Consider the following 8,564-nt stretch of genomic DNA (forward strand, 5'->3'; position numbering starts at 1 on the left):
ACAGCCCAAATGCCCAAAAATAGATGACTGGATCAAGAAGATGTGGTATGTATACACCATGGAATATTACTCAGTATTCAAAAAAGATAAACACATGCAATTTGCAGCAACATGGATGGCGCTGGAAGGGATCATGCTCAGCGAAATAAGCCAGAAAGAAAAAGAAAAATACCGGATGGTCTCACTCATAGCAGGAATCTAGAAAACTTAAATAAGGGACCAGGAAAATGAATGACTATTAGAAAGTGAAAATCAAAATCAACAAAAAACTATGAACCAGAGACACTCTATAGGGGATGGGGGGCAGGGAGTGGAAGGATTGGGGTCAAAATCAGGGGGTTGCAATTGTATGGGGAATATAAAAATAAAATTTATTTTAAAAAAGAAAATATTAAATGCATAATGTGTACCATCGCTGTTTCAGATATTGGATATACTTTAGTGAGGAAGCAGACAAGGCATTTGCCATGTGCCATGTATTGATATTTCCTTTGGTACATTATTGTAAAACTGCTAATTGATCACCATTTTCTGTTTTCTCTTCTCTCTGGGATTTAACCTATACACTTTCCTATTTCCCTTGGATTTAGATAGACACTGACTGAGTTCTAGACAATATAAGTACAATATATGTAGAAGTGAAGTATGATCACTTGGGATTGTTTATTTGTCCATAAAATCATCCATGTGTGCTCCTTCATGCTCTTTCTCATTTTTTGAGTTGTGTTTTATTTTTATTTAATTTTTCATTTCTCTTTTCTCTCTCTCTCTCTCTCTCCCTCTCTCTCTCCCCCCTCCACCCCGTGTGCATGTGTGTCTCTTTCAGAAAAGCTGTGGTTATGAACTGAGATAGGAAGGGGAAATAAGAGAAGCAGAGCATGAGGAAAAAAGTCCTAGAAGGATAAAGCCTTGAATCGCAATCACAGAACATTCTACCCAGCACAGAAATGTTGATTTTCTTTGCAAGGCTTCTGATAGCTCTGCATATCCAAAGGTTTTATTTCCAACTTGCTGGCAGAGTCAGAGGGGAAGGGCTCTGCCTGGGGGTGGCTGCCTCAGGCGCTGTCTCACTGGACACTTCTTAGGAACAGGCCTCAGGAACACCTTTAGGGCTCCCGTGGGTTGGAGTGAGCATTATTACTTGAGAGTGGGGTCTTAGGTATTGAGCTTGAAAGCAGGACCAGGTACACTTTGCTCTTAAAAAGACTCAAAGGGGAGAGTCTGATGCTGCAAACACAGTGACTGATTCCACTGAAATCTATGGTGACCATGACGAGCTTGGTGCCGGCTCTGGGTGAACAAGATAAGCTCAAAGCTGCCCTTTTTCTGCCAGACTGTCTAGTTGTGAAGCAGAGAAAAATTTTTGGAGGGAATTAAAAGCATCTATCCAGTAAATACACAAATGTTAAGAAGGTGAAACAGACTTTCCTGGTATGAAGAATGTTTGAGTGGTCTGGATAGAAGATCAAACCAGCTACAACATTCCTGGAAGCCAAAGCCTCATCCAGAGCAAGGCCTATCTCTCTTCAACCTTCAACACTATGAAGCCTGAGAGGAGTGGGAAACTGCAGGAAAAAAGTGGGAAGTCAGCAGAGGCAGGTTATGGAGCTCAAGAAAGGTAGCGGGGAGGGATTAGGGTCAAAATAAGGGGGGTGGGATTGTATGGGGAATATAACCAAGATGAAAATGCATACATTGTGTAAAAATGAAAAATGATGTAAAAATATATAAAATAAAATAAAATATCATGCAGAAAAAAAAAAGAAAAGAAGTCATCATCTCTGTTACATAAAAGTGCAAGGTGAAGCAGCTACTGCTGGTGTGGAAGGGGCAGGAGTGATTTAGGTCTAGTTGAAATTGTCAGTGGAGGGGGCGACACTAAGCAACAGGTTTGCAGCATAGATGAGCAGCCATCTATTGGAAGAAGATGTAATCAAGGACTTTCCTTGCTAGAGAACAGAAGACAATGAGTAACCCCAAAGTTTCAAGGACAAGCTGACTGTCTTGTTAGGGGATATTGCAACCGGTGACTTGAATTTGAAGCCAGTGCTCATTTAGCACTCTGAAAATCCTAGGTCCATTAAGAATGTACTAAGGGGCCTCCCTGGTGCCACAAGGGGTTAAGACACAGCACTATGAAGCTATCTGCAGCCACTGCAGCACGAGTTCGATCCCCGGCCAGGGAGCTACCCACATGGCACAGCAGACCTCTCCTGTCTCGCCTGCTGCTCCCCTCAGCAGTGTATTTCAGTAGATCTTCCTGTTCTGCTCCCCACTCTGTCTCTGGTGCATTCTCTCGCCCCCAGCATCTCTGGCCTGCACCCCAGCTCTTGTATACATAACTAAATCTTTAAAAAAAAAAAGAATGTACTAAATCAGCTGTGCCTGTGCTCTGTAAATGGAACAACAAAGCCTAGATAATAGAACATCTGTTCACCACATGGTTTACTGAATATTTTAAGCCTACAGTTGAGACCCACTGCTCAGAAAAATGTTCCTTTCAAAATACCACAGCTTGTTGACAATGCAACTGGTCACCCAAGATTTCTGATGTAGATGGACAGAGATGAATGATACTTTCATGTCTGCTGCCACCACATCCCTTCTGCAGCTCATGGATCAGGTGTTATTATTTTTAAAAGTCTTATTTATTTATGCATACAAGAACTGGGGTGTAGGCCAGAGGTGCAGGGGATGAGAGGATTCAGCAGAGACAGAGTGGGGAGCAGAACAGTTGGGTCTACTGAAATACACTGCTGAGGGGAGCAGCAGGCGAGACAGGAGAGGTCTGCTGCACTGTGTGAGTAGCTCCCTGGCCGAGGATCAAACTCATGCCACAGTGCCTGGCACTAGCTTGATAATGCTGAGACTTAACCCCTGCAGCACCAAGGAGGCCCTCAAGCATTATTATTTAAGAAACATATTTCCTAAGTCTGTAGTTGCCAGAGATAGTGATTCCTCTGATGGATCTGGGAAAAACTAATTGGAAACCTCCTGGAAACTATCAATTCAGGTGCCATGCAGAACATGCAGGATTCATGAGATGAGGCCACGATGTCAGTGTTAAAAAAGATATTGGAGGAAGTGGGCTCTATCCCTCATGATGACATTGAGGGACTCAAGACCTCAGAGGAGGGAGTTGCTGAAGATGTGGGGAAAACAACAAGAGAACCAGGATTAGAGGTGGAGCCTGAAGATGTAAAACTTGAATGGAGGAGGAGTTGCGCTCATGGGTGATCAAGGAAATTTGTTTCTTGAGATGGAATCTGCTCCTGGCGAAAATACTGTGAACACTTAGTTGTTTTCTAATTGGTCTCTCTTGAATAAATTTCTTGCCCAAATCTCTGCTACAATCCATTGTATGCCTTACTGCTAGGAAATGTTTTCTGAGGCATTTAATCTTCATGCCAAGTAACCCTTTGCAGACTGAATGCTTTTCACAGAGCTTTTAATAAACAGTGCAATGTAGTTGCTTATTTTATACTTCTTGATGCTTTGAATATCCGGTCTCTGTTGGCTTCCACACCCTTCCTCATTTCACACAATTGCAACCTTCTAACCGCACAGAGGCTCTTCGTCTCATCTTACTCCTGCCATGCTCAGTCCATACAGAGGGAAGGAGATCTGGTGAAGGTGGTTTGATCTCAGCAGCCAAGGCTGCACCATGATCCTCACTGCAGTGAGTACGAGAGAGAAGCCGTCTCTCAGGCAGTGTGCTCACATGAGACCCTGACCCTCAGATAATCTCTTTCTCCTTTGGATATCTGGATGCAGAGGGAAACCATCTCTCTGGTGTTACAGATTGACAAGAAAGAAGGAGCCATTGAGTGGAAATGAGCCAATAGTGAAATCTTAACAGCCATGTGGGACTGTTAGTTGAACAAGGAAAAATTCTAGACCATTGACTCATTGCATGCTTGAGTCTAGTTTTATAGCACGTGGCCTACTCTTAACTGCTACAGACAGCGAGACAATAAGCAATGAATATGTAATGTGGGCTATCAACTTGAGCTATGAAAGGATAAATCAGACTGAAACAAGGGTGGCTAAGAAAGCCTTTTATGAAAAGGTGACATTTGATTAGAAACCTCAGTTAAATGAAAGAGTCAGTCATACAACTCTCTGGAGGAACAGTGTTCCAGAAAAAGTGAACAGGACAGTAAAAACACTTTGAATGGTTATAGGTTTGGTGTGTAGTTCATAGAAGGTCAGGAACCACATGGCAACAACAAAGTGCATTAAGGAAAGAGTGTTAGGAAAATAGGATATGAAGGCAGAGGAATGAATATGGCTCAATATTTGGATTTTATTCCAAATATGATGTGAAATCATGAGCTGAGATATTCTCTAATCTATATTCTGTTATGTATAGTTTTTGTTAATACTTTACTGAGTTAGTGCCTCCCTGGTGGTGCAGCGTTTGAGTGCTGGGTTGGGAAGCTGCCCGCTGCCTCTGCAGTGCCGGTTTGATCCCCAGCCACCATCGAGGAATCCCACATGGCACGCAGTCCTCTCCTGCTGCCTACTGCTCCCCTCAGCAGTGTACTTCGTCAGTCTGCCTGTTCTGCTCTGGCTCTGGTGAATTCTCTCACCCTCCCATGCTTCTGACTATGCCTAGTGCTTGTATAAATAGGTAAGTAAGTAAGTAAGTAAATAAATAAATAAAATACTCTACTGAGGTAAAATGCACACAGAGCAGAATTCACAAGTCTTACATGTATTATGCTTGTATGTATACTTCTTTTCTCATTCTCCCAACTCTACAATCGTTGACTTCTTGTTTCCTAGTAAATTGGTGTCAAATTTATAAGGCGTAATGGAAGCTGAACATTTAAATATGATATTTGGTGTTTTTCAAAGGAAAGGCCAATCTTCAAGTCTTGAAAATGTTTATTCTATGGAAATAATAACAGCAACAATGATCACTATTTTCTACTTAGGAATTAACCTTACTTAAATAATACAAATATGAGAGAAAGCATGAATCATTAGATTTAATCTCAGGAATATTAGTGGGGGAATTTAAAGACATGTCTTTGGAGGTTATTGTTGCAATTTAATTTTCCAAAGAATTTTTTTAAAAATAGTTATAAAAAAAACTGCCTTCACAAGCCTATTTAAGGAAGACATAGTAATGGGGCATGTTCCTTGAGACAGACTAAATATCCTTTTTGCAAGAAAGGTATATATTTCTGAGAAATTCACATTTTATTGTGGAGAGGATCTTAATGCTCATTCATCCTGAAGGCTGCAAATTCATTTCTCACATATTTGCAAGTATATGGCAGAAGTGAACAGAGACAGGGTATAACAATAGAAAGATTGGGGGTGGATACTGGAGCACGACTTGGCGTGGTTCTTAGGCAGTGTTTATATTGCAGTTCAGTTTGCAAAGCCTCCATGATCCTTTGAGTCTTCTCTGTACATGGGCATTTTCAGAGTGGGGGGGGGGGCAAAGGGTTTTGGCAAATCTGATTGAACCCCTACTTGAACCCCTACCTATCTGTCTAATTTTTTAATGATAGACACAAGCTTCTTTTAAAAATAAAATCCATCTGACAACATTCTAGCTGTCATGTTCTAGTTGTCATCTCTGATCTAGTTTAGAATAGATTTTTCCATAAGAATAAATTGGAAAGTGACTTAGCTGGCGCAACCTGTTTAATTAGCTAACAAAATAAGGGTTGGAACTTCAGTCACCAATAGCCCCATTCACTCCTTTTTCCACTACAGAAGACCTTCCTTTCCTTGTTACTATGTTTTAAATAATAGTATTTTCTAAACATAAATAAAATACTATTAGAACACATTTAACCTCAGGTTAAATGCAAATATATTTGTAGCTGTATTAACATTCCACAAAATTATAGCAAAATTTATGTAAATGAGAACGGAAATCATACTTCTTTGGAGAATTAGCAAGGTAAGCCTAAAATTTTCATAATAACATAGGTAAAAGGAAACACCTTTATTAATCACCAGGAAATCAAGCACCTTTCAGTTAATTTCAGTAGTTAATTTCTTTGTGAATACAGCATTTACATAGAGAGAGTATATGTAACAGCACTGAATGAAATATCCACTATAATTCAGTGATGGTAGATTTATAGTTTCGGCTGCTTCTATGAAAGGTTGCTTATGTGAGCATTGACTGTTGTGAGGTTACTTTCTAAGCTTTTCAATACTTCTTCATGGACTCTTGTTTGACTAATTAATATATAACCACATAATCTAGCCCTTGAAATAAAGTCCACTACGTAGATTTTTGTCCAGTGGAAAATATTTGAACATGATAAAACAAGCACCATAGTTTCCTGCCTTTTGCCTCAACCTTGAATATATTATGATCCCAAAACAGTGTTGTGGAGGATTTTTTCTTTTTCCCCTTCTTTTTTTTATTCAGTGCTTTTCTCTCACCCTAACTTTTATTCTAATTTACTGACTTCATTCATTCTTTAATTTTCAAACATTTATTAAGATTGCTACTAGCCTCTAGGGCTACAAAAATTTGCAAAATATGTCAAAATAACACAAGTCAAGTCAGACATGTAAGTAAATAAAAGCAGCAAGTTGTTAAAGTGCTAAACTAAAAATGTACATATGATATTAGTAGACACTAAATAAGGAATGACTATCCCTAATTGGTATAATCAGGAAAGATTTCATGTAGGAAACTATGTTTAAACTGAATCTAGATGGATGGATAGAGTTTCTCAGACTAACAAAATGGGAAATGTATTCCAGATAGCAGAAATATTATGATTAAAGGAAGTTATTGTTAGTCTCATCCATTTTTTATACACAGCACCTAGCTCAGTGTCTGGCATATTATAGGCAATCAATACATGCTTGTTGAAAAAAAAAATTGTGTGTGGGGACTATAAATACTTTGGTTTGATTAAAGCATGAGATTAATGTGAAGCAGTGGTGAAAATGGGAATAGAAATGTACATTGGTGATTGATCACAAAAGAGCTATAATACCAAGCTAAGGAGTTTGACCTTCATACAAGGATCAGATGAAAAATATGACCAGGTTATAATATAATGTTGGCCCATTTGAGAAAAGCAATAGTGGAACTGAAAAGACAAATTGATAGGCTTTACAAGTGCTCCTAGTAAGAGACACTACAGTTTGATGAAGAAAAAAAATAATTTGAGAACAGAAATATGAAGGACAATATGGATGGAGGGGGCAAACTTCGTGGCAGTCAGACCACTTAAGAATCTATTACAATAGTCCATGAAGAAGATGCTCAGAGCCTGAACTAAGACTATGACTGTCAGGACTAAAAAGAAGAGCTAGATTTCTGTAATAATTTAAAGATATAATTTCTAAATCATGTTTCCTGAAGGATGATTATAAAGAGTCAAGGATGGCTGTCACGTTCTGGCTTGAGCATATGGTTGAATGATGACTTCATTTACCAAGTAGGAGAGGAAAAACAGGTTTGGGTGGAGCTCTGAAAATAAATTCTGTTTTTGAGATAGTACAATTGAAATAGCATGAAATAAGTGAAACTGGCTGCTAGGGTAATGCTTTGGAACTTAGAAAGAGATTGCTTTTTTGAGGGGGAGGTAGACATTTCCTATTTTTCTCTTTACATTCCTTCTCTGCCCACCTCTTGCTCCAGGAAGCTAAGCTTTATGGACTGCATCATTGGAATCCCTTGACCTCCAAAGACCCCATCTCTAAATAGTAGCAAACTGGAGACTAAATTTCAACATATGAATTGGGAAGACACAAACATTCAGTCTGTAACAAGGACTTTTGGGAAGAAAGGGGTATGATGATAGCTTAGATGAAGGACTGAATTTAAATAAGTTAAAAAGGAAAATAATTTACTTATTGCAATATATTGAATAATTTGATAATAAGTTAATATAAGAAGAAAACTTGAAAGTACAGGATAACAGACTTAAATATAAAAAATATGAGAACCTATAATTTTAAAAATAAGATCATTTCCATCTCTGCCACTACAATAACCTGAATGCTGTCACTCACCCTGCCCATCACCAATGCATGTAAAGAACCATCTTATTATCAATGATTGACCAAATTTTGGTCTCCAGTGCAGTTTTCCTCTAAAAGAAATTGAGAAGTTGTTGATTTTATGTGTTGAGTAATGGAAAAAACAAATATGTTTCTGTAAATTTTTTTATTCCTCAAAGTGAGAGTGACTTAATTGTCTAAGGTAGAGCCGAAAGGGAAAAAACAAAAAAGAAGGTTGAAATGTCTTGATTTGACTAGCTTGTGACCATTTCAAATTTATTTTTTTTTCACGTTTAATTTCTATTCTTTTTTTTTCTAAATTTTATTGTTATATTCCCCATACAATTGCAGCCCCCCCATTCTGACCCCAATCCCTCCCCTCCCGCCACCGCCCCCATAAAAGTGTCTCTGGTTCATAGTTTTTTGTTGATTTTGATTTTCACTTTCTTATAGTTATTCATTTTCCTGGTCCCTTATTTAAGTTTTCTAGATTCCTGCTATGAGTGAGACCATCCGGTATTTTTCTTTTTCTTTTTGGCTTATTTCGCTGAGCATGATCCCTTCCAGCG

The sequence above is a fragment of the Talpa europaea genome (assembly GCF_964194135.1).
Source record: "Talpa europaea genome assembly, chromosome: X".
Classification (NCBI taxonomy): domain Eukaryota; kingdom Metazoa; phylum Chordata; class Mammalia; order Eulipotyphla; family Talpidae; genus Talpa; species Talpa europaea.